This window comes from Callithrix jacchus, chromosome 2, assembly GCF_049354715.1.
Source record: "Callithrix jacchus isolate 240 chromosome 2, calJac240_pri, whole genome shotgun sequence".
Classification (NCBI taxonomy): Eukaryota; Metazoa; Chordata; class Mammalia; order Primates; family Cebidae; genus Callithrix; species Callithrix jacchus.
The window spans coordinates 152,496,125-152,516,860 of NC_133503.1; the positions used below are offsets into that span (position 1 = coordinate 152,496,125).

At 39.0% G+C, this 20,736-nt stretch overlaps 1 long non-coding RNA gene across 1 annotated transcript in view; it reads right to left on the bottom strand.

Annotated features, from left to right (window-relative positions):
- Positions 1–20,445, bottom strand: part of LOC144581603 (uncharacterized) — a 146,512-nt gene extending 126,067 nt beyond the window's left edge. The window contains exon 1 of the long non-coding RNA XR_013532640.1: positions 20,254–20,445. This is a non-coding gene — a long non-coding RNA (uncharacterized LOC144581603). The remainder of the gene's footprint in view (positions 1–20,253) is intronic.
- Between the last annotated feature and the right edge of the window lie 291 nt (positions 20,446–20,736).

Sequence of the window (20,736 nt, forward strand, 5' to 3'; positions counted from 1 at the left end):
GTTGAAACATAGGAGAAAATACTAAGTGCAGCCAGAGAGAAAGGTCGGGTCACCCACAAAGGGAAGCCCATCAGACTCACAGCAGATCTCTTGGAAGAAACCCTAGAAGTCAGAAGAGAGTGGGGGCCAATATTCAACATCCTTAAAGAAAAGAACATTCAACCCAGAATTTCATATCCAGCCAAACTGAGCTTCATAAGTGAAGGAAAAATAAAATCCTTTACAAACAAGCAAGTACTCAGAGATTTTGTCACCACCAGGCCTGCTTTACAAGAGCTCCTGAAAGAGGAACTACACATAGAAAGAAACAACCAGTACCAGCCATTCCAAAAACATACCAAATGCTAAAGAGTATCAACAAAATGAAGAATCTGCATCAACTAATGGGCAAAACAGCCAGCTAGCATCAAAATGGCAGTATCAAATTCACACATAACAATATTAACCCTAAATGTAAATGGGCTAAATGCCCCAATCAAAAGACACAGACTGGCAAATTGGATAAAAAGCCAAAACCCATCGGTGTGCTGTATCCAGGAAACCCATCTCACATGCAAGGATACACAAAGGCTCAAAATAAAGGGATGGAGGAAGATTTACCAAGCAAATGGAGAGCAAAAAAAAGCAGGAGTCGCAATTTTCATCTCTGATAAAATAGACTTTAAAGCAACAAGGATCAAAAGAGACAAAGAAGGACATTACCTAATAGTAAAAGGATTGATACAACAAGAAGAACTAACGATCCTAAATATATATGGACCCAATACAGGAGCACCCAGATACATAAGGCAAGTTCTTAATGACTTACAAAGAGACTTAGACTCCCACACAATAATAGTGGGAGACTTTAACACTCCACTATCAATATTAGACAGATCAACCAGACAGAAAATTAACAAGGATATCCAGGACTTGAACTCAGACCTGGAACAAGCAAACCTGTTAGACATTTACAGAACTCTCCACCCCAAATCCACAGAATATACATTCTTCTCAGCACCACATCACACCTACTCTAAAATTGACCACATAATTGGAAGTAAATCACTCCTCAGCAAATGCAAAACAACTGAAATCATAACAAACAGTCTCTCAGACCATAGTGCAATCAAGTTAGAACTCAGAATTCAGAAACTAACTCAGAACCACACAGCTTCATGGAAACTGAACAACTGCCTCTTGAATGTTGACTGGATAAACAATGAAATGAAGGCAGAAATAAACAAGTTCTTCGAAACCAACGAGAACAAAGACACAACATACCAGAATCTCTGGGACACATTTAAAGCAGTCTCTAGAGGAAAATATATAACAATAAGTGTCCATATGAGAGGAGTGCAGAGATCCAAAATTGACATCCTATCATCAAAATTGAAAGAGCTAGAGGAGTAAGATCAAAAAAACTCAAAACCTAGCTGAAGACAAATAATAACTAAGATCAGAGCAGAACTGAAGGAGATTGAGATACGAAAAACCCTTCAAAAAATCAAGAAATCCAAGAGCTAGTTTTTCGAAAAGATCAACAAAATAGACAGACCATTAACCAGATTGATAAAAAAGAAAAGAGAGAATAACCAAAGAGATGCAATAAAAAACGATAAAGGGGAAATCACCACAGATCCCACAGAAATTCAAATGATCATCAGAGAATATTATGAACAACTCTATGCACATAAACTAGGAAAACTGGAAGAAATGGATAAATTCCTGGACACTCGTGTCATCCCAAGCCTAAACCAGGAAGAAGTCGAAACCATGAATAGACCAATAACAAGATCTGAAGTTGAGGCAGCAATTAAGAGCCTACCACACAAAAAAAGCCCAGGTCCAGAAGGGTTCACAGCCCAATTCTACCAGACACACAAAGAGGAACTGTTACCATCCCTTCTGAAATTATACCAAATAATCCAAAGAGAGGGAATCCTTCCCAAATCATTTTATGAGACCAACATCATCCTGATACCGAAACCTGGCAGAGACCCCACAAGAAAAGAAAACTTCAGGCCAATATCCATGATGAACATAGATGCAAAAATCTTCAATAAAATACTGGCAAGCTGATTGCAACAGCACATCAAAAAGCTTATCCACCATGATCAAGTAGGATTCATCCCGGGGATGCAAGGCTGGTTCAACATACGCAAGTCTATAAACATAATTCACCACAAAAACAGAACCAAAAACAAAAACCACATGACTATCTCAATTGATGCAGAGAAGGCCTTTGACAAAATTCAACAGCCCTTTATGCTAAAAACCCTCAATAAACTCGGTATTGATGGAACATATCTCAAAACAATAAAAGCTATTTATGACAAACCAACGGCCAATATCATACTGAATGGGCAAAAACTGGAAGCATTCCCTTTGAAATCTGGCTCTAGACAAGGATGCCCTCTCTCACCACTGCTATTCAATATAGTATTGGAAGTTCTAGCCAGAGCAATCAGGCAAGAAAAATAAATAAAGGGCATTCAAATAGGAAAGAAGGAAGCCAAATTGTCTCTATTTGAAGACGACATGATAGTATATCTACAAGACCCCATCGTCTCAGCCCAAAAACTCCTGAAACTGATAAGCAACTTCAGCAAAGTCTCAGGATACAAAATCAATGTGCAAAAATCACAAGCATTCCTATACACCAATAACAGACTTAAAGAGAGCCAAATCAAGAACAAACTGCCATTCACAATTGCTACAAAGAGAATACAATACCTAGGAATACAACTAACAAGGAACGTAAGGGACCTCTTCAAGGAGAACTACAAACCACTGCTCAACAAAATAAGAGAGGACACAAACAGATGGAGAAACATTCCATGTTCATGATTAGAAAGAATCAATATCGTGAAAATGGCCATACTGCCCAAAGTAATTTACAGACTCAATGCTATCCCCATCAAGCTACCATTGACTTTCTTCACAGAACTGGAAAAAATCACCTTGAACTTCATATGGAACCAAAAGAGAGCCCGCATAGCCAAGTCAATTCTAAGCAAAAAGAACACAGCAGGAGGCATCACACTTCTGGACTTCAAACTATACTACAAGGCTACAGTAATCAAAACAGCATGGCACTGGTACTATAACAGAGATATAGACCAATGGAACAGAACAGAGGCATCAGAGGCAACACAACATATCTACAACCATACAATCTTTGATAAACCTGACAAAAACAAGCAATGGGGAAAGGATTCCCTGTTTAATAAATGGTGTTGGGGAAACTGGCTAGCCATGTGCAGAAAGCAGAAACTGGACCCCTTCCTGACACCTTACACTAAAATTAACTCCAGATGGATTAAAGACTTAAACATAGGACCCGGCACCACAAAAACCCTAGAAGAAAATCTAGGCAAAACCATTCAGGACATAGGAGTAGGCAAGGACTTCATGACCAAAACACCAAAAGCATTGGCAACAAAAGCCAAAATAGACAAATGGGACCTAATCAAACTCCACAGCTTCTGCACAGCAAAAGAAACAGTCACTAGAGTGAATGAGCAACCAAAAGAATGGGAAAAAATTTTTGCAGTTTACCCATCTGACAAAGGGCTGATATCCAGAATTTACAAAGAACTCAAACAGATTTACAGGAAAGAAACAAACAAGCCCATTCATAAGTGGGCAAAGGATATGAACAGACACTTTACAATAGAAGACATACATGAGGCCAAGAAACATGAAAAAATGCTCATCATCACTGGTCATCAGAGGAATGCAAATCAAAACTACATTGAGATACCACCTCATGCCAGTTAGAATGGTGATCATTAAACAATCTGGAGACAACAGATGCCGGAGAGGATGTGGAGAAATAGGAACACTTTTACACTGCTGGTGGGAGTGTAAATTAGTTCAACCATTGTGGAAGATAGTGTGATGATTCCTCAAGGACCTAGAAATAGAAATTCCCTTTGACCCAGCAATCCCATTACTGGGTATATATCCAAAGGACTATAAATCATACTACTATAAGGACACATGCACACAAATGTTCATTGCAGCACTGTTTACAATAGCAAAGACCTGGAACGAACCCAAATGCCCATCGATGATAGACTGGACTGGGAAAATATGGCACATATACACCATGGAATATTATGCAGCAATCAAAAACGATGAGTTCATATCCTTTGTAGGGACATGGATGAATCTGGAGAACATCATCCTCAGCAAACTGACACAAGAATAGAAAATGAAATACCGCATGTTCTCACTCATAGGTGGGTGATGAAAGATGAGAACACATGGACACAGGGAGGGGAGCACTACACATTGGGGTCTATTGGGGGGAATGGGGAAGGGACAGTGAAGGGGGGAGCTGGGGAGGGATAGCATGGGGAGAAATGCCAGATGTGGGTGAAGAAGAGGAAGACAGCAAATCACACTGCACATGTGTACCTATGCAATTATCTTGCATGTTCTGCACATGTACCCCAAAACATAAAATGCAATTAAAAAAAAAAAAGTTTGGCCAGGCACTGTGGCTCACACCTGTAATCCCCACACTTTGGGAGGCCAAGGCAGGTGGATCATGAGGTCAAGAGATTGAGACCATCCTGGTTAACATGGTGAAACCCAATCTCTACTAAAAATACAAAAAGTTAGCTGGGCATGGTGGCGTGTGCCTGTAATCCCAGCTACTCAGGAGGCTGAGGTGGGAGAATTGCTTGAACACAGGAGGCTGAGGTTGCGGTGAGCCAAGATCGTGCCATTACATTCCAGCTTGGGTAACAAGAGCAAAACTCGGTCTCAAAAAAAAAAAAAAAAAAAAGTTTAACAATTATTCTTTAATTCACTGAAAAATCACAGTTTTCTCTTCAACTTTTGATTAAAATCTATGAGAACCGTTCCATGGTGACCAAAAAAAAAAAAAAAGATTTGAAAAGTTTTGGAATAATATCAATAAATAAAAGATAACCAACTACAAATTATACATTTGGGTCTGTAAGAGCTCCCAAATTTATCATCAAGTACACCTCATCGAAGAAATAACATTTCTCCAAAGAAATTCATGGCCTAGACGTAAAATATTTTCAATGTCAAAAGTTAAAAATTGTGTTCATTCTTCATTGAAGTATAATGGTCTGCCAAATTCATGAAGTTTAGATGGACTTGCTCAAAATTTCACATTCCAACTACAGGGTAGGCCAAAGCTCATGGAAATTTTACTCAACCGAAAACTCTTATAATTTCACATCCAGACCCTGTACTTCATGTTCTTGACTTCTCAAAGGAAATCCTAAGGAAAATGAGTACAAATTAAGCCTCACAGTTTTGCCTAGAGGCTTGTTTTCCTTCTCAAGCATTTTCAAATTCAAAATAACCTTAATTTACAGGAAATGGAAAATCATTCTGTTTATTCTACATGTGTGGGGGACATGTATACAAATATTTACTGGACATAGAATTTCAATGTCTTACTACAAACCATCTGACTTTAGAAAATATACATACAGCAATAATTAACAACAGATGAAAATTTTACATTCTTAGAGTTCCACAGTTTGAACTTGGGCATATCCTTCAGGGTAGGTGCTCATTAGAGTGACAGGGCTTTTGAGAAGCATGTTTTCATTGCTAAATTCTGTTTCTAGAGCACCACTCAGACACAGAGGAAAATATTCTCTGAAATAAAGTGCGGTTAAGAATAGAAAACAAATTAATAGCCAACCTTTGAGATTTCCTGAGTTGAACTTTCATCCTGTCCAAGAAGTAGTTATTGTGAAATCTTTCTTTTTTGCTACAACGAATGAATAGCTAAACGAAATTCACCAACAGAAGCACCACAGCATGGAAGTTATGAAGCTCTCCACACTGCCTAGGAAAAGAAGTTTGAATTCAAGTTTCAGCTTTGTATGGTAGTGTTTCTCAGATTTCATATTTTAAGCCATCTGGGTAATGCATGTCTACCAATGATTCACAGAATCACAGAATTGTGGAATGCAACCATTTCATTTTACAGATGAAGAAAAGTAGCAATGTGCCCATAGTAAAATTTCTAATTATTTATAATATTGGGATAGGAATTCAGACTACCTGATCTTCTACCCCAGTCTTCCTTTTATTCCAAAACTAGGCACGCCACAGCCCTTCTGCCAAAATCACAAAACTGTGGGTTGCAGGAGGACAAGATAATAAAGAAACCAGAGTATGCACAGCAAGTTGCCCATACCCCTTTGCTGAGCAGGCCCTGAAATCACCAAGAAAGAGACCACATCTCTCCTATGTCCACTCTAAGCATGTGCCCTCATCACAAATATTTGTGACAGGTGTCTGGAGTGGGAATGTCGAGAACCCACTACTAGGAGCCCCAGAGTAGATGTGGGCAGTCACTAGAATTCTTTCTAGGGCCGTGCTAGCTGAGAAAACCCCAGCTGCCACCAGATGAAGGAAGGATAGTTGTTGCAGGCTGAAGCTACCAGCTTCTCCCTGGCCAAGATTTCAGCTTTCCTTGTGGAAACAAAGCCTCCTCTATTAGTCCACTAGGGCTGCCATAACGAAGTACCACATACTGGGTGGCTTTAAAAACAGACATTTATTTTCTCACAATTCTGGAGGGCGAGTGTCCGAAATCAAAGAGGTGATTTCTTCTGAGGCCTCTGTCCTGGGCTTATAGGTGGCCATCTTCTCCCTGTGTCTTCAAATGGTCTCTTCTATATATCTCTGTGTCTTAATTTCCTCTTCTTAAAAGAACACAAGTGGTGTTGGATTAAGACCCACCTGAATGACTTAATTTTAACTTAATTACCTCTTTAAAGACCCTGTCTCTAAATATAGTCACATTCACAGGGACCAGGAGTTAGAGCTGCAATATATGAATTGGGGGATAAAATTGTTCAGCCCCTAACACGTCCTGAACATATCCAAGAACCAACCAAAAAAAATCCACTGGCTTTCTTCCTTCCTACAGCTATTGCTTCTAACTGCACCAGATGCAGACTCATGCTGATGCTGACCACCCAGCCAGGCCTTAAAATTACACCATCTGCCAGAGTGGCTTCCCCAGTTTGGGCACATTCCTCTGTCTGTCTGTCTGTCTGGCTCTCTCTCTCTCTCTCTCTCTCTCTCTCTCTCTCTCTCTCTCTCTCTCTGTCACACACACACACACACACACACACACACACACACTGTATTTTCTCTACTCTCTTGCGGATCTATGTAGATCAGACTCTTAAATTCTATTAACATAATCATTGAGAATGTCCTAAATTCTGAAAGAAACTTGAGAACTCCTAAAAAGCCCTATAGAGATCCTCCGGGGAAGAAGCTTTAGCAATCCCATTTAACCCACTGTGATAGGCAGAATTTTAAAGATGTCCCCCCAAGATTTTTATCTCTAATTGTTCAATTGAATACAAACTAAGTGCTACTATGAAGGAGTGTTGCAAACAGAATTAAGGTAACCAATGAGCTGACTTTAAAATAGGGAGATTGATTATTCTGGATGATCTAGGTAGGCACGATTATGATCACATAAGCCCTTAGAAGCAGAAGAGGAAGGCAAAAGAGTCCTTCAGAGACGTGCTGCAGGACAGAGGAGACCTAAGAAGAGATCAGAGGGATGCAGAGTGTGAGAGGGACTCCACCCACCATTGCTGGCTTTGAAGATGGAGGAAGGGGCCGTGAGCCAAAGAATCCAGGTGGCCCCTAAAAGCTGATACAGATGCTGGCCAAAATCCAGCAAGAAAGTGAGGACCTCAGTCCTGCAAACACATAAAACTGAATTTGGCCAACAACCTGAATAAGCTTGGAAGTGAACTCTTCCCTAGAGCCCCCTGGGGAAAGAATGCACTCCGGCCAACAAGTTAATTTAGGTTTTGTGAGCTCTGGAGCAGAGAAATCAGCCTAGCCAACCTACAATTCTGACTTACAGAAGTATGAGATGATGAATGTGTGTTGTTTTAAGCTCTTGAGTTTGTGATGATTTGTTACCGTAGTGTTAAAGACTATTATACGCATCCTGTTATTAAATGTAAATTCCCTCCATTTTCTCTTTTAGGAGTAAACTTTTTCTCATATCACCTAAGCATTCTGAGTGGTAGGTATTATTATTTACCACTAATTAGGGGTCCACATTAAACTAAAAGTTATGCAGCTTCTACAAATGACCCCTCAGAATCAGTAGTTTACAGCCTCAAACAGGACAATACACATATCTCTTACTATATCCACAGTTGTATTCTCTGCCCTTTGGACATCACAGATTCCTCCAGAGACCTCTGTCCTATAGATAAATCTTGAATCTGATCCCAGAAAGAACTGCTCTAATCTGCTTCATTGATATTTGTAATGTTCATTCTTGTGACCTCACAGAGTACTTGGAAATAATAACGGCATAGATTGTTTTTTAAAGCACTGGCTTGAAATAAATGAAGTGAAATTTCAGAAAAACCCATACCATCAAGTGGATAAAAATAGCAATGAGAAAAAGGAATAATCCAAGCTCCAGGCAAGAATCTCCTAAGAGAACAATAGAAAAATACAGCTCTGTTTTAGCACAAGAGTCCCAGGAGGGATATTGCTCCAACTCACCTCTAGGGCACGGCCCTGCCTTGAGCTCTTCCCAGCACAGCACCCATGTTTGTAACTACAAGCTAGGATTTCTTTGGCCAGCACAAAGAGGCCTTAAAATATGTAACAAACTCTCGTGATTCTAACCACAATCTCTCCCAAATGTTACCTCCAAGTCTCAGATCCCTGTTAGTGGTTGCCTGCTAGACATTTCTTTCTAAGTCTCTCATGAGCACCTCAGACACCACTAGAACATGACAACTCATTGTCTTCCTCTCCAAAGCACACCTTTCTCAACTTTCTCTTTCTTTCGAGCTACCATTTATTGGACATCTACCTTGCACCTGGCACTGCCTCATATGTTACATACAACATTGATTTAAACTCACAAAGCTTTTACAAATGTAGAAAGTGCATTGCAGAGAGCTTAAAATGTTCTTAAGATTAGGGCTAATTCTGCTAAGAATCATCCCTGTCCCCTCTAAAAAGAAGCAGCTTTCTTGCCCTTGGGCTAGAAATAAAATAAAATCTCTAGATCTTATTTAGATATTGAAATGTGACTTTGTTACAGAATTAAAATTGTTGAGGAAAAGTACCTTCTTGTGAAAAACTTCAGATATATCACAGATTGGAGTAAATTCCAATCAGAGCTGGTAAAGCTCTGATCTTCTAGTCCTGGACTGCTGCTGGCCATCTTGCCTGCCATGTGCAGAAGGAAGGAAACACGGAGAGAAATGAGTTAAAACATGAGGGAAGGAGAATGATGGAGAATAGAGTGTGGAAGACGGAACCCAATCAGCCGACATTCTTTAAGTATTTGGTTCAGGTACCTGTAGCCAATTCTGTTCTGTGTTTTCTAGTGCTGGTACAAGCAAATTCTGTTTTTGTGCTCGGCCCTCATTGAGTTAGGCTTTGTCACTTGCATCCCAAAGTTTTGACTAATATATTTCTCTGTTCCAGAAAATCACTGCTACTTTTTATTCTCTTTTCCTCTTCATTTTGGTGTTTATGAAACTATGATTAATGAAGTAATGCAACTACATTGTGGTTTTAGTTTGTAATTAAAATATATTTGACATATTAAATCACTTACGTGGTGTTTCCAGTTTTATAGGTTTCTTGGTTTGGTTGTCTTTCTGTTGTTGTTTTGTGTGTTAAGTTGCCTAAGATTTTATTGGCTACTAAAAAATATCAATTTATCTGATAGAATAAATAATATAGTTCATTTAAAACATTACAATTCACATTGGAATTTACTCCAATCTCTGATATATCTGAAGTTTTTCACAAGATGGTACTTTTCCTCAACAATTTTAATTCTGTAACAAAGTCACATTTCAATATCTAAATAAGATCTAGAGATTTTTAACAAATGTTGAATAATATTTTTAGTTTTTTACTATTTTTCAAGCTATTTTTTAAATAGAAAAAAATCTTTTTTGAAAAAATAATAATGGTCACTAGATATAGAAGTAGTTTTCTAGTTTATGAAAGCATAAAATTTCATTTAGTTAGAAATATTCCTCCCATGTGAAAATCAGTATAACCCTTTTCAAGGTCACTTTGGCAGTACTTACAAGCAGGTCACATGCATTCCCTCAGCAATTCTTCTCTAGGAATCTGCCCCTCAGATACTGGAACAGTCACTGCACATAAGAGGAAAAACTGGCCACATGTAAATGTCCTTTAAAAAGATTAAAGACATTTACATACACAACAAAATACTATACAGCTATTAAAAGGAGGTACTAAATTGGAAAGATATCCACTATATATTAGTTTAACTTTAACAAGAACAAATTAAAGAGTAATATATACAGCATATTAGACCATAAAACATACGAATATTACAAAACAACTTTAACACCTTTTGATCTTGACCCTTATCATCCTCTCTGGCATCCTCCAGTCCCTCCTGATCTTTTCAAAGATCATTTGTTCATCTTCTCCCCTCCCTACCTCCCCTAGGCCATGTCATATGAAACTCTCCAATGTCTCTTTCCAATGCTCTAAAGATATAGACCTAAGTCCAACCCATGGTTGGATTGATCCTCTCTGGTTGTGGATTTCACACAATCCTCCTTCACCACCCTGCCTTTGTACATGTATTTACATCTACCCTCCTCCTCACACTCCTAGAACTCTGTCTCTACCTCTTTCCCTTGTCAATTTTTACACATCTCTGTTGGATATTTTCTATTTCCTCCACAGATCTGCTCTCCACCCTTCCCCATTCTACTCTCTGGCCCAGAAAGTAAACCTGTTGGGGCCTGTCTCCCTTGCCCACCAGCTTCCCATTGGGTTCAGCCAATAGAAGCCCAGCAGGAGCTAGGAGGGACAGAAGTATTTATTTCCTCAGCTCCTTTCTCTGCTAAGTCACTTCAGGATTTCTGGTCCTTCAACCAAAGATCCCAGCTCCTCTCCATAGCGCTCTCTCCTTCTGGGTTCTGAAGTGGCTCCCTCGTCCTTTGAGCCCAAGGAATGTGATGATACCAGTGCTACTATCTTTAGGTACTTCACTATCCCACATGACTCTCCTACTCCCATCACATCTCTGTAAAGGGTGCCTGAATTAAACTCTCTTCAACTATTATCATCTGTGTGAGCTAGGACTGGGGTATCATCTCAGCTTAACTGTCACTGGCTCAGCGATGGGATCCACAGACTAGATTGCCCTATGTAACATGGCACCCTGACTATGGATGTATAGCAGCTTTCAGAGCTTGCAATTACATTGATTTCTGTAATTAATATTTTTCTCTTGCTCAGACCCTCATTCTTGTTTTATTTCTCCTTTCTCCACCTCTAGACTATAAACTCCTTGAAGGCAAAAACAATGTCTTCTTATTCTCCCTTGTAGCTATAGTAATTAGCTCAGTGTTTCCCACATGGTAATGAATAGTACTTGCTATTGGACCTAGAATTAAACTCTGTATTGTTCTATTATTGCATATATCCTTGTAGTGTCCTTTTCCCTCAGAAAGAATCAAAGCACTGATTGTATCTCTCTCATCTGTTTCACTTTCCTGCATGAAGAGATGATTAACAAATGCTTGTTGCACTAAATTGAAGGCCTACAGGGAGCCATGTACGCCATTTAACCGGATGGTCTTTGACAATATTCACTTTGGCTCTGACTCTGGAAAAATATCAAAGATCAAATACATTCTAAGAATAGTGAATAAATTGTTTGGGGGAAAAATACACTATTCTTAGAGTTACATTTATTTTCTTTTATGATATGAAATTCTTTTTATCTTTTGTCAAAACACATGGACTAAATTAAATTGAAAATATTATATTCCCTTACTATGCAGTTTCATAATGTCCTTCTTCAAAATTGAAACCTTTCAGTTGCTTTAAATGTTATTTTGCTAAGGATTTCTTCCCCGAAACTGAGTAAAGGAAATGGAAGTGAAATAACGTGGACATAATTATACCCTGAAAGAAATTGTAGCAACTGATGTGGAAAGATGAAAATGCCAAAGGGAAGGGCTTGCGATGAATGACAGGTAGAATTTTTTAAAGCCTATGATCTTTCCACGGTTCTGCTCTCTAGTGTAATGCCTTCAAAGAGCATAGCAAAGTAGATTATTATAAAGTAGTGGAAGGTAGATCATTTTAAAGGCCATCTTTGTAAAGCAGCTTACACGTTCCCACTAGAACCACATCATAATTTAAGATTGAGTCCTCTACTGTAAAACATGGCACACACATTGTGGAAATCATTATGTAAGTGATCCCAATGGATGAGAATGCCAATCAGAAAAAAATTAGTAAAACTTGTAGCATCATTAATTTGGTCCAAACAAATATTTAGCTGAAATTATAAATAGTAATGAAACATTTACTTACCATCATTTTGTTTATCTTTCTCTTTAGAATTTAGAAGAGCTCATGCATGATTTGTACAGTTCATGTACCCAAAAAACAAAAAACTTTTTAAGAGATGTAAATACAAAGCCTGTTCCTCATTTGTGTGTTTGCAGGCAGAGATTAAAACTTTATGCATTGACATCAAAACTCTATTCAAAGTGGCAACCATTCTTTTCACAATAACCATTGCAAAATCTAAATATCTGTAGTCACATTAAGAACCTTAGTTGTGGGCCAGGTGTGGTGGCTCATGCCTGTAATCCCAACATTTTGGGAAGCCAAAGCAGGTAGATTGCTCAAGTCCAGGAGTTCAAGACCAACCTGAGCAACATGGCAAGACCCTTTCTCTTCAAAAAATACAAACAAAAGTAGCTAGACATGGTGGTGCATGCTTGTGGTCCCAGCTACTTGGGAGGCTGAGGTGGAAGAATCACTTGAGCCTGGGAGGCAGAGGTTGCAGTGAGCTGAGATCACACCACTGCACTCCAGCCAGGACAATAAAGTAAGACCCTGTCTCAAAAGAAAAAAGAAAAAGAAACTTAACTGATACTACCTAAGGCAATCTACATATTCAATGCAATTCCTATCAAAATATCAATGACATTCTTCACATACATTTTTGTAAAAGTTTTAACTTGTATGGAACCAATAAAAGACCCTGAAAATTTAAAGCGATCCTAAGCAAAAGAACAAAAGTGGAAGCATCACACTGCCTGACTCCAAGACATCCTACAAAGCTAGAGTAACTAAAAGAGCATGGTACTGGCATTGAAAACAGAACATAGACCAATGAAACAGACTGGAGATCCCAGAAATTAATCACATATTTACAGCCAGTTGACTTTTTTAAAGGTGCTAAGAACACTCATTGGGGAATGAACAGTCTCTTCAATAAATAATGCTGAAAAAACTATATCCATATGCAGAAGAATGAAACTAGACCCACACCTCTCACTCTATATAAAAATAAAATCAAAGTCAAACAAAGACCTAAGCATAAAACCTGAAACTTTAAAACTACCAGAAGGGCCAGCCACAGTGGCTCATGCCCATAATCCAAGCACTTTGGGAGGCCGAAGTGGGTGGAGCACTTGAGGTCAGGAGTTTGAGACCAGCCTGACCAACATGATAAAACCCCATCTCTACTAAAAATACAAAAATTAGCTGGGCATGGTGGCAACACCTGTAATTTCAGCTGCTTGGGAGGCTGAGGCAGGATAATCACTTGAACATGGGAGGCAGAGGTTACAGTGAGCCCAGACCGTGCTAATGCACTCCAGCCTGGGCAACAAGAGCAAAACTCTGTATTAAAAACATAAAAAAAAATAAAAACTACCAGAAGGAAACAGAAGAAACACTTTAGAACATTGGTGTGAAAAAAGATTTTAAGTCGAAGACCTCAAAGCACAGGCAACAAAAGCAAAAATAAACAAACGGCAGTATTTGTTGTGCTTCTGCAGAACAATCAACAGAATAAAAAGCAACTGACAGGATGGAAGAAAGTATTTGCAAACTATTCGTCTAATAAGGGATTCATATCCAGACTATACAAGAAACTCAAACATCTCAACAGCAAAAACAAACAACCCAATTATAATATGGGAAGTGATCTGAACAGACATTTCTTAAAAATATAAAAATGGCCAAAAATATATGAAAAAATGCTCAGCATCGCCAATCATCAGAGAGAAATGAAAATCAAAACTATAATGTGGTATCATCCCACTCCAGTTAGGATGGCTGTCATCAAAAAAAGAAAAAATAAATGCTGGTGAGGATGCAGAGAAAAGGGAACTCTCGTACACTGTTAATGGGAGAGTAAACTAGTAAGGCCAGTATGGAGATGCCTCAAAAAAAAAAAGTACAAATACGATTATCATATGATCCAGCAATCCCACTACTAGGCATTTATCCAAAGGAAAGAGATTAATGTACCAAAGAGACTTCTGCACCTATATTTCTTGCAGCATCATAGCCAAGATATAGAATCAATGTATGCATATTACAACAGATGAGTAGATTTTAAAATGTGGTACACAATAGAATACTATTCAGCCATAAAAAATCATGAAATCCTGTCATTCACAGCAACATGAATGGAACTGGAGGACATTATGTTAAGTGAAATAAGCCAGGAACAGAAAGTTGAACTTCACATGTTCTCATTCATAAGTGGGAGCTAAAAAATAATAATAATCATATCATAGAAGTAAAAAGTAGAACAGAGAATCCTAGAGGTTAAGAAGAGTAGGGGGAAGGGAGAGATAGGAAGAGATTTGTTAAAGGATAGAAAATAATAGCTGGATAAGAGGAATCGATTCCAATGTTCTATACCACAGTTGAATGACTATAATTAACAATAAAATACTATACAGTTTCAAACAGCTAGAAGGAGGATATTGAACATTCCCAAAACAAAGAAATGATAAATGTTGGAGATGATGAATATGCTAATTACCCTGATCTGATCATTATACATTACATGTATCAAAAAATCACTGTGTTACCCCATGAATATGTACAACTAATTAAAAAATAAAAGAAAGAAACTTTACTTATATAAGTAGATTCTTGGAACTTGTATTCATTTATTCTTTCACTTCTCTAATATGGTAAACTCTCAGGAGTAAAAAGAAAAGGAGCAAGACGGTTAACTGCCCAAAAGACTGGAAGTGAAAGCAAGAAAAAAGATTTGGGAGTCAGTTCCTTGTCAAATCATGCACTTTAATTTCTTCTGCTTCATCTGATTTGGATCTCAGAGCTGACAAAGGGCAGGCCTGCGGTGGAGAAGCTGGCTCATCTGTGTACTGGCCATACAACCCTTATGTTCTTAGTTAGAGGTTTCATCACCAACCATACATGTTTGTCAGCATTTCTCTCATCAGAAAAAAATTAAGTGTCGATTGAGGGTATAGATGGATGTGCATATTTAAAGAAAATGTAAGCCAAATCAAGAATGAACTGCCATTCACAATTGCTACAAAGAGAATAAAATACCTAGGAATACAACTCACAAAGAACATAAGGGACCTCTTCAAGGAAAACTACAAACCACTGCTCAACGAAATAAGAGAGGACACAAACAGATGGAAAAACATTCCATGTTCATGGTTAGGAAGAATTAATATTGTGAAAATGGCTATACTGCCCAAAGTAATTTACAGAATCAACGCTATCCCCATCAAGCTACCATTGACTTTCTTCACAGAACTGGAAAAAACCACCATGAACTTCATGTGGAACCAAAACAGAGCCCGCATAGCCAAGTCCATTCTAAGCAAAAAGAACACAGCGGGGGGCATCACACTACCGGATTTCAAACTATACTACAAGGCTACAGTAATCAAAACAGCATGGTACTGGTACTAAAACAGAGATATAGACCAATGGAACAGAACAGAGGCATCAGAGGCAACACAACATATCTACAACCATACAATCTTTGATAAACCTGACAAAAACAAGCAATGGGGAAAGGATTCCCTGTTTAATAAATGGTGTTGGGAAAACTGGCCAGCCATGTGCAGAAAGCAGAAACTAGACCCCTTCCTGACACCTTACACTAAAATTAACTCCAGATGGATTAAAGACTTAAACATAAGACCTAACACCATAAAAACCCTAGAAGGAAATCTAGGCAAAACCATCCAGGACATAGGAGTAGGCAAGGACTTCCTGAACAAAACACCAAAAGCATTGGCAACAAAAGCCAAAATAGACAAATGGTACCTAATCAAACTCCACAGCTTCTGCACAGCAAAAGAAACAGTCACTAGAGTGAATGAGCAACCAACAGAATGGGAAAAAATTTTTGCAGTTTACCCATCTGACAAAGGGCTGATATCCAGAATTTACAAAGAACTCAAACAGATTTACAGGAAAAAAACAAACAAGCCCATTCAAAAATGGGCAAAGGATATGAACAGACACTTTACAAAAGAAGACATATATGAGGCCAACAATCATATGAAAAAATGCTCATCATCACTGGTCATTAGAGAGATGCAAATCAAAACCACATTGAGATACCATCTCACGCCAGTTAGAATGGCAATCATTAAAAAATCTGGAGACAACAGATGCTGGAGAGGATGTGGAGAAAAAGGAACACTTTTACACTGTTGGTGGGAGTGTAAATTAGTTCAACCATTGTGGAAGACAGGGTGGCGATTCCTCAAGGCCTTAGAAATAGAAATTCCATTTGACCCAGCAATCCCATTACTGGGTATATATCCAAAGAACTATAAATCGTTCTACTATAAGGACACATGCACACGAATGTTCATTGCAGCACTGTTTACAATAGCAAAGACCAGGAGCCAACCCAAATGCCCATCGATGATAGACTGGATTGGGAAAATGTGGCACATATACACCACGGAATATTACGCAGCAATCAGAAATGATGAGTTCGTGTCGTTTGTAGGGACATGGATGAATCTGGAGAACATCATCCTCAGCAAACTGACACAAGAACAGAAAATGAAATACAGCATATTCTCACTCATAGGAGGGTGATGAAAAATGAGAACACATGGACACAGGGAGGGGAGTACTAAACACTGGGGTCTATTGGGGGGAAAAGGGGACGGCCAGCGGCGGGGGGAGCTGGGGAGGGATAGCTGGGGAAAAATGACAAATGTGGGTGAAGGGGAGAAAGGAAGTAAAACTCACTGCCATGTGTGTACATATGCAACTGTCTTGCACGTTCTGCATGTGTACCCCAAAACCTAAAATGCAATAAAAAATAAAAAAAAAGAAAATGTCATTATAGTATAGGTTATGTCCTAGATTTTCTACTACCATAAGTTCTCAAAAAATTTGAAATTTTTGTGAATTAACATGAAAGAAGCATGTTCACTTCTGCATCAATTTCTCAGAAAATGCCCCTGATTAGGGCTCACGGTGGAACTCAGAAACAGAGTTGGAAAATCATGCCTTCGAACACACTGGCTAATTCAGGTCTTCTCCCATAGTCACAAAACACCTGAAGTGACAAGACCTACTCCTCAGAGGATTCCATGTAACCTTCACTTTGAGACCTGGGGGTCTCTGCCCCACATCATCAACTGCTTTTTCATTTCTTTTACATTACTAAACTAAATGCCAGGTCACAACAATAAATTTCCTAATGGGAAAATAGAGACTTAGCAGGCACTAGAAAAGAACAAAGGACATGAGCTGTCTTTAAAAAGAGCAAATTGACTAATGGCTTAATAAATAGGTTTTCTGTACTGAGTGAGAAAAGAAAAGTTGAATGACAATCTCAGATTAAAAAGAGATTGTAATAGAAGTTAACTCTTGACCCATAATTACAGCAGGTTAAATCAGGAGATGGCTTTCATGAGCAGGAGACTACAAAATTAATTACTCTGAAATGATTTCTGGCTTAGCATTTTCATAGCATGCTCAAAACCATCTGTGTTATAAACCAGGACTTGTGTCCCTGAGCAAGACATTCAAATATCTTTTAACTTAATATGGAAGTAGTCCCTGCTTATCTGCAGGGGAGGTACCCCAAGACCTTCAGTGGATTCCTGAAACCATGGGTAGTACTGAACCTTATATATACTATGTTTCCTCATACACATACATACCTATAATTAAAGTTTAATTTACAAGTTAGACATAGTAAGAAATAATTAATAAAACAATTATAACAATATCCTATAATAAAAGTTGTGTGAATGTCATCTCTCTCTCTCAAAATATCTTAATGTACTGTACTCACCTATTTTCAGACTGCAGTTGACAGAGGGCAATTAAAACTTCGAAAAGAAAACCTCTAATGAGGGGGGACTACTGTAACTTTAAGTCAAATAATTTATTCAAAGAAAATAATCCTAGGAACACACAGAGATTTTGTACAAAGATGCTCAAAGATGAGCAAATTATTTTAGTGGTTAAAAAAAAAAACCTCAAAGTGACAAAAACAGAGCAACGGTTAAGTAAGTGATGGTACATTCATAAAATACAATATCATAAAGTAGTTAAAATTGTTAATATGGATAAGTTGCAATGATGTATTATTCTTTAAGTTCCATGAAAGTTGTTACATGAAAAAAACAGTGCAAACGTATATGCACACATACACATTGCCAAACCCACACATCGTCTTACCCCCTGTAATCCTACAAAACAGCATGGGCGAAGAAAGCCACAGGCTGTCCACAGTCAGAGTAATCCTTTCTTTTCTTTTTTTGCCACACTTGACCCGAAACTCGTAAAGTTATTTTTCCCAAGAAATGGTGCAGTGAAAGGGTCCACCCACCTGTTTTAATAGGTTTCTAATTTTTTAAGTGTGGTAAGGCCAAGAGATCAGGAAGCAACGTCATTGAAAAGACGGTCATTGAAAAGGAGGTCACACCAGGAATCAGGACCCCCTCAGGAGGCAGATGGAGGGTAATCTGTGGAGGAACACCTTTATTCTAGCTTACAGGGAAGGAACCCACCAGGCAAGGTCAGCAGACATAGGATGGGCTAGTTGGAATAATTTCAGCGGGCTCTGGGGCACAGGGGCTGTCCCTGTTTGTCTGGTACTGGCCCTGGGGTGATCAGGGTGGGTGGACAGTGGCCCAGAGAGTGACAGCCCAATTAGGGAGGTAGTCAAAGTGTGGACCACTTGCCTGTCTAGGAAGGGAAACTCACTGGCCTCTAGACAGGGCCTCAAAACCGGGTCAAGGCAGCATTTAGAAGACAGTATTATAACACCTGAAAGAGATTGCAAAATAAAGGCCATTACTTGAAATTCTCTAACACTATGGGTGGGGAATGGCACATCCAGAGACTATAGCTGTGACACTAATTTATATATATGTTTTCATCCATGGTTTCTGGCTCATAACACCCATAGCCCTTGCGACAGTGCTTTGTTGTAATGTCGGAGCAATTTAGATCCCAGAAGCAGGCTTGAGAAAATGCAATCTCTCTCTGACCATCTCCTGCCCTCCTTTCACCTGCCCCCTTTGTTTCCCAAGGCAGATCTTAGAAACTAAAAATATACTCTAATGGTTCCCTACCTTTCCGTCTTGAACTGTCTGATTGTAGGTCATAAGACCCTCATTTCAGAAGGCGTCCTGCCCCATTCCCAGGAGGAAGGGATACTTCTCACAGAAGCCAAAAAGAATCTGAACAGTCAGGCCTTGCTGGGTTTAGAGCACACCCTTCTTAGCCAATCACATTTTGACACAGTTGTCCCTGCTTCAATTATGAACAATCACTGCAGTCTCAAAAAAAGCCCAAAGGACAGGGTTAGAGAGCTTCTGTGGCACCAAATACGTGGAAACTGGCAGAAGGTGAAGAAGAAATTCGCGTGCTAGGAGTGGGGTATGTATCGCAACTCCATGAGGACAGCAGCTCCTGTACTCAGGACCATTCCAGACCTCACCCTATGCATGTTTTCATCTGACCATTTATTTGCACCCTTTCAGATATCCATCATAATAAACTGGTAAGAGTAAGTAAGTATTTCCCTGACTTCAGTAAGTCACTCCAGCAAATTAAACTGAAAGAGGGGGTCATGGGAACCCCAAATTGAAGCCAGTCAGAAGCTCAGAAGGCCCAGACTTGTGACTGGTAAGAAGGAAGCGGTGATCTTGTGGGACTGAGCCCTCATCCTTTGAGATCTGATGGTATCTCCCTGTAGACGGTGTCAGAATTGAATTGGAGGACACCCAGCGGGTGCCTGCTGCAGAAGCAATTGATTGATTGGTGTACACGGGAACCCCCCCCCACCACATTTGGTCACGGAAGTCTTCTGTGTTAATTGGGATGTGATAGAAGAGAAAAATGGTTTACTCACACTCAAGAGCGATATTTAATATCTTCCCATTTATTTCCTTACCCACTTCTCTCACTTACCAGATCTGCTGTTCTCAGAATAGCCTGAGAAACATCTCCAAACCTCTACTTAGTTTCTTCTCTCCAGTTGCTTCCTTCATTTGTCCCTGGAAAAGCTGAGAACAAGTCTGGGAGAGTAAGCCCCTCCTGAACAGGGAAAATGAAGGAAGGGGCTGACCCTGTCCAGCCAGGGACCAGAAAAAGGCTGGGATCACTTTTAAAAACTAAATAAACTCTGCCAATTGTACCAATGCCAACATCTGGGTTTTGCTAATGTTTTATAGTCACACAAAGTGTTACCATTAGAGGACACTGGGTGAAGCATTTGGTAATTTTCTGTGAAACTATAATTATTTCAAAATAAAAATGCAAAACTGAAACATAATAATAAATAAAATTTAAAGAGAAAAGTTTTTTAAAATCTTAACCCATCCCAGACTTTTTTTAAATCAACTCACCCATTTAAGGAAGATAATTCTCTAACAAAAAGTGTATTCAGTGTTC